The sequence below is a fragment of the Ovis canadensis genome, chromosome 1, assembly GCF_042477335.2.
Source record: "Ovis canadensis isolate MfBH-ARS-UI-01 breed Bighorn chromosome 1, ARS-UI_OviCan_v2, whole genome shotgun sequence".
Lineage (NCBI taxonomy): Eukaryota > Metazoa > Chordata > Mammalia > Artiodactyla > Bovidae > Ovis > Ovis canadensis.
Genome location: NC_091245.1, coordinates 18,876,076 through 18,888,235, shown reverse-complemented (window position 1 = coordinate 18,888,235; position 12,160 = coordinate 18,876,076). Strand labels below are relative to the sequence as shown.

The following is a 12,160-nucleotide window of genomic DNA, read 5'->3' as shown; positions in this document are numbered from 1 at the left end:
GAGGGATGCTATTGGACATCCTACAGTTAACGGGTCAGCCCCCCAAAATTAAGGATTATCTGGTCCAAAATGCAGTCCTGAGGCTGAGAAACCCCATTGTGGACAGCAAGATCGTTCCCTGATGTCCCCTAGGTCCTGCCCTGGCCCCTGCCCCAGAACCCAGTCCCTATGACCCAGCCCCAAGACCCCAGGTATGCTTGACTCTTACATTAGCTGAACCTAGGTCTCTGGATCTCAAGGCATCTTGCCCACCCCCTCCCAGTCAGTCTTGCCTCCAGAAGCCCAGCCACATAGCACACCTTAGTCCTAGCCCTTCACATATGCCATCAGCAAGTGCCCTCCCCAGAGGACAGAGGGGCTCCATGTTCAGGCCCCTTTTCTGGTGAGACTGGGCTCCCAGGAAAGTCAGACCCACAACAGGTGGATGGACAGGTGATGGGTATCCCCATACCCACCCTCCCAACCTGACCTTTCCCAAGCTGGCCTTTCCAAGGCCAGTGACACGTCCTTGCCCCTGCATCTTCTACAGACACCCAAAGCCCACCTCACCACACACAGGGCCTGGCCCCCAGCAGATGCCCGATACATGCTCATTTCCTCCCCTCCCTAGGCCAAACCCATTTCTTCCACAGACCTCTTCACTGGCTATCATGCAGAACTGTCCAGGGGGGCCTACTGGGCCCTGAGCCAGAAGGCAGGGTGATGAACAGGACAGTCATGGGCTCTGCCTTCAGGGCACTTGCAGAGGACTCAGACTCAACTGGAGCCCATCCTCCCTAACCCCTCCTCCAGGTCCCCAGCTCAGTGACGAGCACCACCGTGACCAGTCACCCAAGCCAGTCAGGCCTCTCAAATTCTCCCTTTCCCTCATCCCACCTATGCAGCTGGTCAATACGTTTGAATGTGTCTTGCCTCCATCCCAACAACCACCACGTTAGGAAGATCTCATCAGCACCCATGTCTTCAGTGGGCTTCCTGCCTCTGGTCACTCCCTTCCAGCCCCTCCTGCACACAAACCAACGCTCCCTTCAGTTTATAGACATGCATATCCGATCAAGGCCCTCAGCTTTGCCTGCTGCTTTTAGCCCACAGTAGCCATGCAGATAATGTTTCATGAATGGGAAAATGGGCGGATGAATGTGCGGATGCAGGTTCTCTGATTAAGAATGTTCAGTGCCTTCATATCGCGCTCAGGAGAGTCTTTAGTCTGACATCCAAGGCCCAACACACTTCAACTGCAACCAAACCCTCCAACTTCATTCCCTGCAACTCTGCTCTGGGCTTCTAGCAGATAGAGAGAAGTCGATTCCAAAGAGACATGGAAGGATGGGCCCCAGATCTTGTGAGGATCCTGCTCTTTCTTCCACAACCTACAGTCAACAGGAACACTCTTTTCTATAAAACATGGTGAATGGGAAGCACAGAGATCCTGGTGGAAGTCCTGCAATGTTACCCTGAAGTCTATTTCACACCTACAGCAGCTGACAAGCTGTATATCATTCCCCAGCCACCTCCACCACCCACTCCAGCCAGAGACTCGAGAGCCATCCGCGACACCTCCCCTGGCCCCCGCCTCCTGCCCCACATTCAACCCTGCACCATGTCCTGTCTACTCGGCCTCCCTAAATAGCACTCGGATCCCTCCTCTCCACCGCCGCTGCTGCCTTCCTTGTCTGGGCCTCCATTACCTCTCTGCCACACCCACCCTGCATCACCATGTCCCCTAGCGACAATCCTTTCGTGGCTCTCCACCAGTCTGAGTCTAAGTCTGAACTGCCCAGCCTGGCCCTCCGTGCCCCTACCTGGCTGGACACTCACCAGGTTTCCGCTCACTCACGCCAGTCACTCTTGGACAAGCAGCACTGAGGGCAGGGCACCGGGGCCTCCGCTCCTTCCTGGAAAGAGGGAAAGAGGAAACATTGAGAACAGCACCACAGCAGACCATGTATGGACACAGAAAGACATTCAAAATGTGCTGCTTACGCAAGGGCGGAAAAAGCAGGTTACGGGACTGTTCAAGCAGGACGATCTCCATTTAGTGAAAATGCCCATCTCTTCGCTTCATTCACTCACCCCTTCCAGGCTCCTGAGCACCTACTATGCGCCAGCCTTTTTGCCAGGCATCCTGTATAGAGCTGTGAACAACACAGACCAAGCCCCTGACCTCAGGAGAAAAACTTGTGTCCAAAGTCCTTAGCGTGACCTTCCAGCACAGCAGTTCTGCCCGCCCACCTCTGCAGCCCCACCTGGCCATGCTCCCTTGCCAGCCAGCCGGCCTGACAATTTCCTCTTCTGGTCCTCCACGTGCCATATTCTTACAGTCTCTCAGCCTTGCCTGTGCCCTGCTCCACTGCCAGGACTGCACTCCCCACCTGTTCTAGCCAGTGATCCTTCGGCTCTCAGAGCCAAGGGCACTTTCTCAGGGAGGCCTTCCAGGATGTCCCAGGCTACACACTTGGACCTTGCCTCAGAGCAGTGACCACAGATGTGATGATTTATTTATTTACACAATTGCTGAGTGGCCGCTGAGTCATAACCATAATAAGCTTGGTGCGTGCCGGCTCAGCTCCAGGTCCCCAGCTCCCAGCAGAAGGCCAGCGCATAGTAGGTGCTCTGTCAATATACGCTGACTGGGCAGATGGACGCGTGAATGAGTTCACGGAAAACAGCCCAACCTGGGGAGAACTGCACCAGCATCCATGGAGCCTTCAAAGAAGCTTCAGAAGCAATGTTTATTTTTGACTCTGTGCTGCTCTATAATTTCTAAAATGAAGGTGTGCCCCTGGATGCCTCTTCCACTGGCACACACACAGTGACAGGGCCTGGTCCCGTCCTTCTGGAACCATTATTGACCCCCTACCTGGCGTGGATCCCCTCCTGGGTGAGGGAAGGGTCTGACCTGCCCAGAGCTCTCACAGCCCCCTCCCCACTGCTCAGCAGCCATCTCCCCGCTGCCCACGCCACTTGGGCCGCACCTTGCACGCATTTCTCCTTGGTCTCACACTGCCACACACAAAGGGATCCTGCCCCACACGGCAATTCCACCCTGGCTCCTCCCCAAACAAACCCATAGGACTGGGTCAGGGAGCCCCCAAGGCCAACCTCCAACACCTGGCACCTGGGAATCAGCCTCACTTGAGACTGACCACCTCTGCAACACAGGGGATGTCCTCAGGCCGGAGGCCCATCCTAACTGTCCAAGACAGGCCTGGCCAGCCCAGGACCATTCATGCTGACCCTGAAGCTCACATCCTCTCCTACCTCCACTGCCTCCTCCCCCAAGAGCCCAAAGCCCTGGGCCTTGGGACGGTCACACGCTTCCTGCCCTCAGCCCACCGGCTTCTCCACAAAGCTCCCTGTGGCCCCTGCTCCCAGCACACAGGCTGCCAGGTGGGTCTGGCCAGACAAACCAGCTTCCATGTCCCAAACTCAAAGGCCCGTTTGTCTGGGGATGCCCACTGGGGCCAGGCGTGAAGCTGTCAGCTCCGCCGTTGCTCAGAGACCCTGGGGCAGAGTCCAAAGCAGAGAATGGGGAGGGTCCCCCAAGCCAGCTGCACTATGACCATGCCCAAGGCCACATCAGGAGCCCTGGGCCTGGTGCTTGGACCTAAGCTGAGCAGGAGCCACACCTGGATAGAGGGGGATATGCCCCGAATGGCCTGGAGGTGGGTCAGAGGACAGACAAAGCAGGCAGAGAACCTTGCACGTGAAAAGACCATGAAGCACAAACAGGATTCCAGAAGAGCTAGAACAGCACCTGGAACCACCAGTGCCCAAAACAACCTAAGAGAGTGATCAGAATCATCCCTCAGGGTCACCTGCAGAGCTCCCAGAACCACCCCAGACACAGCATCAACCAGGGCTGCCGGGCACACCCAGGAGACCAACGGGAGAGCTACTCAGAAAGGGCCTGGCTGGTACCGGACCCAAGTTAGGAATCACCAGCTGGCACCCACAAAGGCCTCAGGAGCGAGATTGGCATTTGTGACCAGGATCAGGTGAGCAGGCCTTGGCACCAAGCCAGGGCTGGCCCCTGGCAGGGCTCTCTGTCATTTGCCAAGTCTGGAAGCCGGCCTGGCAGCAGGACCAGAAGCAAGCTAAAGTCTGGAGGAGCACAGACACTTCTCTCAAACGGCTCCCAGGCAGCCCCCATGGCTGCACCAGAACAGTCCCCGGAAGCAGCTGCAACACTGCCAAGAAACCAAAACCACTGTTCACAGATCTGAACACTGGGGACAGAGTCTGGGTGCATCTGGACCTCAGAGGCAGACACCTCACCCGAGGCCCAGGGCCAGGGCAGGTGGGGAGACAGGGGACCCAACACGCTGAGGCTGCCCCTTCTCAGATTCCCCTTCCCCCTGTTCCCAACGTCTCTTCCCCAGGGCTTCATCCTCAAGTCTTCTCACACTAGCCCACCTGAACGTCAGATACACCTGAGCAACACACATGATCCCAGGGATGGCATGAGGGCTGAGGGCTGAGGGCTAGGCACTCTCCAGCCTGCAAACCAAAGCTCAGAATTGCAGCTACTTTAGATGAGCAAATGCCCAAAGAGTTTTAAAAGCCCTTCCCACTGTGATTCTGATCGGGTGGGTTTGCACCGCTCCCTTTGATGATTATTACAATAAGAACTGCTAACACTGAGACAGCAATACTTACTAGATGCCAGGCCCTATTCTAAGCCCTTTCTGCATATTAACTTCAATCTTCTAACCACCGCACAAGATATGGACTTCTGCTATATCCATTTTGACAAAAGGGAAAACAAATTCAGAGATGTTAAGCAACTTGCTCAAGGTCACACTGCTATTAAGTGGTTTTGAACCCAGCAGTTTGAAACTAGTGTCTGCACTTTTTACCAGTGAGGCTGTCTTCTCTTGGGCACAGCTCTACACGCTCTCATATAACTCTCCATCCTTCCTCACACTTCTCCCGCGAGCTCCAGATTCTCACACACATCTCCCTCCTAAAAGACCCCCTCATCCCACCCTCAAATGCTCCAAGCATCTCAAAGGCCAACAGGTCGAACCATGACCTTATTATCTGCCTCTCCCCAAATCCACCTTTCATCCCCAAGTCCCTGGCTCAGTGAAAGCCCTATCTAGTCACTCCCAGGAACCTAGACCCCTTCCTCTCCCTCACTCCCATATCCAATAAATCATCCTGTCCTAATAAATGTGTGCCTTCTAAATGGCTCCATGCTACCAAACCACCATTCTCTCTCATCTGACTTACCTTCACCCTTCTTCTCACTGGGTACCCTATTTCTATTTATTTCCCGCAGCCATAGAATCCTCTTCTGGAAACATGAATCTGATCACAGCACATTCCACATACCCCTCCCTCTCATTCAAGCTTTAATTATTTGGTGTTTCCCTTTTGTGTTCTCAGAGTAAAGTCATAGTTACTTAACAGGGCATTAGATTTGCTCTATTTCCGAACATGCCACAAGTGATAAAACCTCTGGGTGTTTAGACATACTTTTTTTTCCCTGCTCGCAGTGCCTTTTCTTCAGTTGGAAAACTCCTATTCATCCCTCAAAACCCAATTCAGATAGCCCATTTTCTTGGTCTTCTTTGGGACTCATCTCATCTTGATCTCTGAACTTGTGGTGAACTCCTCCAATCTTCCAACCTCAGTTCAGAATGGCGGCTGCTTTAGGTGAAGTTGATGCTGGACTTAACCTTAGCAGTTTCTAAGAAGGGCGCTGCCTCCTCTACACAGCAGTTAGTCCCATAGGAAGCATGGCAGCCCAGCTGAAAGTGCCTGGCCCAGAGTCTGGCACAGAGTCAGCAATCAATAAGAGGTTACTGAATTGCTCTGCATTCTCATGATGCAGCCTATTCCCCCAGGGACCATGAGCTTCTCAACGGCAGGGCCCTGGCTGCAAGCTTGGTCCAAGCACACAGCAGTATCAGTCACACCGGAAGCAATCGCCACTGCTGCTGATACACTGCCACACAGGGGATTCCCACGACAGCCTTCGCAACCAGCTATGGTTGGACGACCTCTTCCATTTTATAGGGAGTGAAACTGAGACTCAGGGAGAACGGGATCCCCAAGGTCTCAAACTGGAAAGTGGAGGGGCTGTAGCGTGTGTCACAGCCTCTGTAGGAAGCAGTCTGGGTCCTATCTCCTGCTAAGTGTATTGGACTTCCACAGTCAGGACTGACGAGAACAAGACTGGAGGGAGCACAGAGAGCAAAGGCCGGCATTTTGCTGCACATAAATACAGTTCCCAAGGAAAGCAGCCAGGCTGCTCTTATTGCAACGCTCCCCCTCTCCCCGAAATCCCCTCCCCAAGTGCTTCACTAGCCTAAACCTCGCCTCCTCCCCTAGAAGCCGGGACAGCACACACACGCTCACTATGTGCACAAGGCTGACCAGAGGGGAGGCCAGGAGCTGCAGAAGGAAGGAGAGAAGAAGAAATTATATGAAAACTATTTTCTTTGTAAAGGGAGAAAAGAGGGAAGAGGAAGAGCAAGGAGAAAACAGAACTACAGAGATGTCTCCAATGACAAGGGGAAACTGAGCAAGCAAAAATGTATGAGAAAATGTGTGCACAAGAAAGCATGAGGCTGCACGTATACACACACCCTTCCTAGGCTGTGCACAGGGGAGCAGTGAGAGTGTAAGCAAGAACACAGGCTGGGACATGGGCGTGCAAACACAGCAGATTTTGGAGCTCTGGCTGTTGCGCAGGCCCAAGTGTGCAAATGAGAGGGCACTGGGGAGACAAGTGGATATGGAGTGGGGGTGGGGGTGGGAGGGTGAGCTGAGTGTAGAAACAGGGGGGTGTGAGTGTGTGGCCTGGGCTGGGGCTGCGGAGGTTGGGGGGCTGTGCTTGGGGAGGCTCACCTATTCCTTCCTGAAGCCCTAGGCTCATTCATACCATCAGTGAAAAACTGGGATTTTCTTGCTCCCTGAAGCGAGTTAATAAGGAGCCAAACACAGAATTTCCTGAGATTTTTCTGACAGAACCTTGCTCTGGATCCCACTGGATGCCATATGCCTCTCAAAGGATCCCTCAGCAGATCTCCTGCCTTTTCGGTGGATCCTTCACCACTGAGGATCCCCCTGGAAGCACCAGCCCTGGATCTTTTTCCAGGCCTCTCACCCCAATGCACTTCTCTGGATTCTCTGCTCAGATCCCACACCAGGTCACTCTGGGAGCCCAAGGGGAGTCTTCATCACCAACACTTCCGCAGTCCAGACTCCCAGGCCTGCCCCCCCCACCCCCGTCCGGGGCCCCCAGGGGAATCCAGAGGACCCTACCCCCCACTCCTGCCAGCAGCCTCCTTTCCATTTCACAGCTCAGACAGGTACCCGGCACCCACCCATCAACCTGTTCCAACTTGGGGGCCCTGCACTGGGGGGTGGGGGGTGTTGAAAAGAGGAGAAAAACTAGCCCCTCCCCCACCCTAGGGTGGAAGAACCAGAGGGGCAGCATTCCAGAGGAACGAGGAGGAGGTCTGGGTCTCTGCAAAGGGGCAGCAGAGATTCCAGTCCGTGGGAGACAGAGACACCAAGAGACCCGACAGTGACCCGGGAAGGGAGACCCAGAGATGGGGGAGGGAGCAGAGAGACCTGGGAGGAGAGAGCAGAAAGCCGGGAAGAGCACAGAGAGACCCAAGAGAAGGAACACAGAGACCCGGCAAGGAGCACAGAGAGCCGGGAGAAAGAGCACAGAGAGCCAGCGAGAGAGCAGGGAGACCCGGAGGGAGTCGCAGACAGCAGAGAGACCCCGGGATTGCTTGGGGGGTGGAGTGGGTTGAAAGTGGGAGGCCGCGACACGGGGAGACAGAGATACAGAGGCTTTGAAGGGCGTAGAGAGACGGAAACACGGAGGGAAAAGGAGAAATAAGCCGCGACAGGATCGTGGGCACAGCGATGAGGACCGGGGCACACCAACACGGGACGGGACGCCGGGCGGCGACTGAGTGAACTTTCCGGAGCGGGTCCGAGTGGACACGTCCTCACGGGACAGGTCGTCCCAGGGCCTTTGGGTCACTGCACCCGGGGAGGGGCGGGTACAGCCCGGCCCAGCGCCTCCCCAGCCGGCGCCGGCGACCTGGGTGCGGGGGCTGGGGAGGTGGGGGTTTCCAAACTCGCGCCCCGCGCACCCCGGGACGGCACGTGCGCCCGGGCCGCGAGCAAGACGGGGGCGCGGCGGCTGCGGATCCCCCGCCGGCTGGGAGGGGGCGCCTGTGCGGCGGGGGCGGGGGCGCGGCCTGGACCCGCCCGGAGCTGGGGAGGCGGTGGGAGGCTGAGGGCCGCCCCCGGAGCGTGTCCGCGCCGGTGGTGGGGGCAGACGAGGTGGGACCCAGGAGGGGGAGCCCCAACGCAAAAGGGAAACTTTGCGCTGGGCGGGGGGGAGGGGGGCGGCGCGGGCTGCGGCTCAGGTGCGGCGGGAGGGAGGGGGCGAGGCGGAGAAAGGGGAAGGCGCCGAGGGGCGGCAGGGAGCTAGCCAGCCGGCGGCAGGGCGATGGTGGGGGGGGGGTCCGTCTGCCGCGGGGTAACGCGGGGAGGAGCCGCCGGGCTTGGTGGGGGCGCTTAGCCGAGGCGGCGGGCGCGGCAGGTGGGGGCGCGGCCCGGCCTAAGCGGCGCCCCCAGCCCCCCGGGACCGCCCCCAGCTCCGCTCTGCGAACGCGGGGAGAGGGCGGGGGAGTGGAGAAGGGACCGATGCGGAGGGAACTGGAAGGGGGCCCGGGGGTCACTCACCGCCTATCCAGGGGCCGTCGGTCCGCATGTCCCCCCAAGCCTCTGGGGCCGCTGCTCCCGCTCCTCTTCTGCCGCCGCCGCCGCCGCCACCGGATCCCACTCCCGCCACCGCCACCCGAGCTGGAGCCGGAGCCGGAGCTGGAGCCGCCGCCTCTGCCGCCGCCGCCACCGATTCCGCCGCTCCCGCGCCAGCTCCAGCCGCGTGCCCGCGCCCACGCCCGCGCCCCTGCCCCTGCCGTGCGCGTCCCCGGCGCCGCCCCTCCCCTCGTGCACTCTCGCTCGTAGAGCTGCTGGGCCGCGTAGGCCCGAGGCCGCAACCCAACCCCGCGTGTAAACCGACCCGGACCCCAGTACAGAACCGGAACCCCAATAATAAGCATGGGCAGACCCAAACTTCCATATGAAGTCCGGATCCTACTAGAGGCTTCCAATCCAAATGTGAACCTGATATTACTCTAGGACCCCATTTTCTCTCCGTAGAGATCTGAACCTGCTATTGAGCCCAGACCCACCCCAACTCAACAGTAAGTCCAAACCCCCAAATCTGCCGTGAAGTTGGCTCGAGTAGTAATTTTAATCTGAACCCCTTTATTAAACTGAAATTCCAATTCTTAGGCTAAAATCCCTTTATCACCTCTTCTTTGATCGTGACCCCAGCATCAACCCTGGTCCTTAAATGGACCCCAGTACCAATGCTGAGCCCCAATCCCTGTGTGAACCTTAAAATACGATAGCTACTTTGCTATGGTAGCTACCCAGCACTTTTTTGTGAACCCCAAGCCTTTCCATAAAACTCTAATACTGCAGTCCCAGCCCCAGGTCAATACCAACACACTTTGTGAACTAGGATTGAGTCCCTGGAAAAGGACCCTAATACAAATACTGACCTCAGACCTTGTCCATTTGAGGGCCCATTTAAGACCCTAACTTGACTCACCTCTAGTGGTAATCTTGGAACCTAAGATTTATGAGACTGGCCTTGTAGAAGCTCCACACAAATCCACTGCAGCCCCATACTCACTCTCTACTCTTCTGACCCTATATCAACCCCAGCCTGAGGCTGGCCAGCACCCCAAAATCAGCAATGCCAACTGTGGACCTGAGTCAGGTCCTGAATTGGCCCTTAGTTCAGCACTTGATAGTGTCCTCCAAGCCTGATATAAACCTCAGTATTGAATTTCTGACTCCTCATATCAAACTTAAATGCTGACCCTATAAATCTCTGGCTAAACCAATAACTTACCAACAGATTTACTAGAGGTTCTAACTCATAGGAACTTGGTGAGCTCCAAAACAAGAGCCACACCTTGGCACCAAAGCCTCTGATCTCAGACCTACCGTGCAGTCCATATCACATCAGCCCTCTCCTCATGAAACTGCCACCCTCATGAAACATGGGGAGCCTACCTCGACTGCCTATGTCAGATGAGGACCCCTATGGGTTCTCTGATCTGTGGGGTCTCTGTGATATCTCTGTGAGTCTGGGGGTCAGGTGAGAGATAAAGTCTGGAGATTGTTGAAGCACCTAGATTCCAGGAGCACAGTGTAATGTGCAGGGCAGAGGTAGAGGTGAGGGGTCTGGGGCTGTGAGCTGAGTGGAGTTCTGGTTACCACCTAATTCACTTGCCTGCTTTTTGCCCAGGACTTGAATTTAGAAGCGGTGTGTGTGCGCCCCCTCGTGTGTGAGAAGGGGATGGGAGTGATTCTGGGCAAACAATCAGATCCAGATTCCAGATGACAAACGGATCAAAAATGAACATTCCTAGTCTGTGGTTTTTTATTCACTGATAATTTTGGTGTCCTGTGGAGGAGGTATTGCAAGTTTTGTGCATCTTTAGACATTTTGGCCTGTTTTTCAGAAGTGGAGTGAGTTTAGGCTTCGGGGGAGGGTTTCTTCTAAATTTAAAAAGGTATACTTTCTGGCCAGTGATGCCTGCTCCTTGCTGACTCCTGAAAACAGTTCTTCTTCTTGGCTTCAGTGGCCTATATTCCTTCCCTGATTGCCATTTCTCAGTCTCTTTTTTACCATCTCCTTTTCCTCGCAGGATCTGTCTACACTGTCCCTTCTTGCTTTCTGCCCATGGACTGTCTCCACCACCACCAACCAAATGCTGATGACTTCCAAATCTGTCTCCCTGGTATGGGTCTCCTGGACAAGAATACTGGAGTGGGTTGCCATTCCCTTCTCTAGGGGATCTTTCCAACCCAGGACTCAAACCCAGAGATCCTGCATTGCAGGCAGGTTCTTTATTGTCTGAGCCACCAGGGAAGCAATGTTCTGAGTGCGGGACCCGTATTTCCAAGAGTCTTCTCTAGACCACTCCCCAGTTGGTCAGGGAAACTGAATGCACTGTCTCTCCCACCCCGGATCTGCCGTTCCCCAGCAGTCCCATCTCAGGCAGCAGCACCTCATTCAATCAGTCGCTGGGCCAGAAACAGGGCATCTTCCCTCCTGCACCTTCATCTAATGCAACCTGTAAAATCTGAAATATAGAAAGGGGCTAGAGATCATCCCAAGGGAGGTGAGCGGGAGTGGGGGATGGAGAGAGAATGAGGGGGAGGGGGGGAGATGGGAAAGAGACAGAGATAGAGTGCTTTTGACTTTGGGGCTTCAGTTCACACAGAAATCTCTCACACATAGTCATAGAAAACACCTCTGAAGACTTACTCTGTGGGACTTCCCTGTAGTTTGGTGACTAGGACTTTGAACTCCCAATACAGGGGGCCTAGGTTCAAGCCCTGGGAACCTAGGGCTCTAGGTTCCTCTAGTCTGGGAACTAGATCCCACATGCCACAATTGAAGATCCCATGGGCCTAAAACTGAAAAGATGCTGCATGCCGCAACTGAGACTCAGCACAGCCAAAGAAATTTAAAGAATATTTTAAAAAAAGATGTCAGTCAGTGACAGTGGCTTCTCACACACACACACACACACACATACACTATATATATATATATATAGTGTATGTGTGTGTGTATGTATTTATGAAGACTCTATGTTGAGTGGGGTCAGTACCCTGGAAACAATGGTACCTATTTGGAGCCATCACTTCCTCCAGGGAGCCACCTCTAACCTCTTGCTGAGTTGGGTCTTGCCTGCCCAAACTCTAAATCCTGGATATCACCACCATTAGTGTCTGTGTCTGTCCCCCCACCTTAAAGGTGGGGGTTCCTTGAGGACAGGGCAGGAGGAAGGAGCCTGCCTTGTCCACTGCCACATCCCAGTGGCCAGTGCTGGGCCCTGATACACAAAAGCTGCTCAGTATATTTTTATTAAAGGAATGAAAAGAGAGATTTTCCCCTTCTGTGCTCAGGGGCCATCAGACATAAGTGACCAGGTGGGGAAGGCTCCCTGACCAAGCTGCAGACCTCTTCCACACTTGGGGCTTCTGTCGGCCTGGCCTGGCCTGAGAGGGGCTTGTGGTGTTTGCTGACCTA

The 12,160-nt window shown here is 55.3% G+C and overlaps 1 protein-coding gene across 5 annotated transcripts in view; it reads right to left on the bottom strand.

Moving 5' to 3' along the window:
* The window catches only part of PTPRF (protein tyrosine phosphatase receptor type F), an 84,438-nt gene extending 75,521 nt beyond the window's left edge, over window positions 1-8,917 (bottom strand). For 2 of the 5 annotated variants that reach the window (XM_069588938.1, XM_069588940.1), the window contains exons 1-2: window positions 8,722-8,917; window positions 1,819-1,895 (exon numbers count right to left, since the gene is read on the bottom strand). The gene's annotated coding sequence lies outside the window, so the exon portion shown is untranslated. The remainder of the gene's footprint in view (window positions 1-1,818; window positions 1,896-8,721) is intronic. The other 3 variants (XM_069588936.1, XM_069588939.1, XM_069588937.1) reach the window with 2 other exon arrangements.
* Between the last annotated feature and the right edge of the window lie 3,243 nt (window positions 8,918-12,160).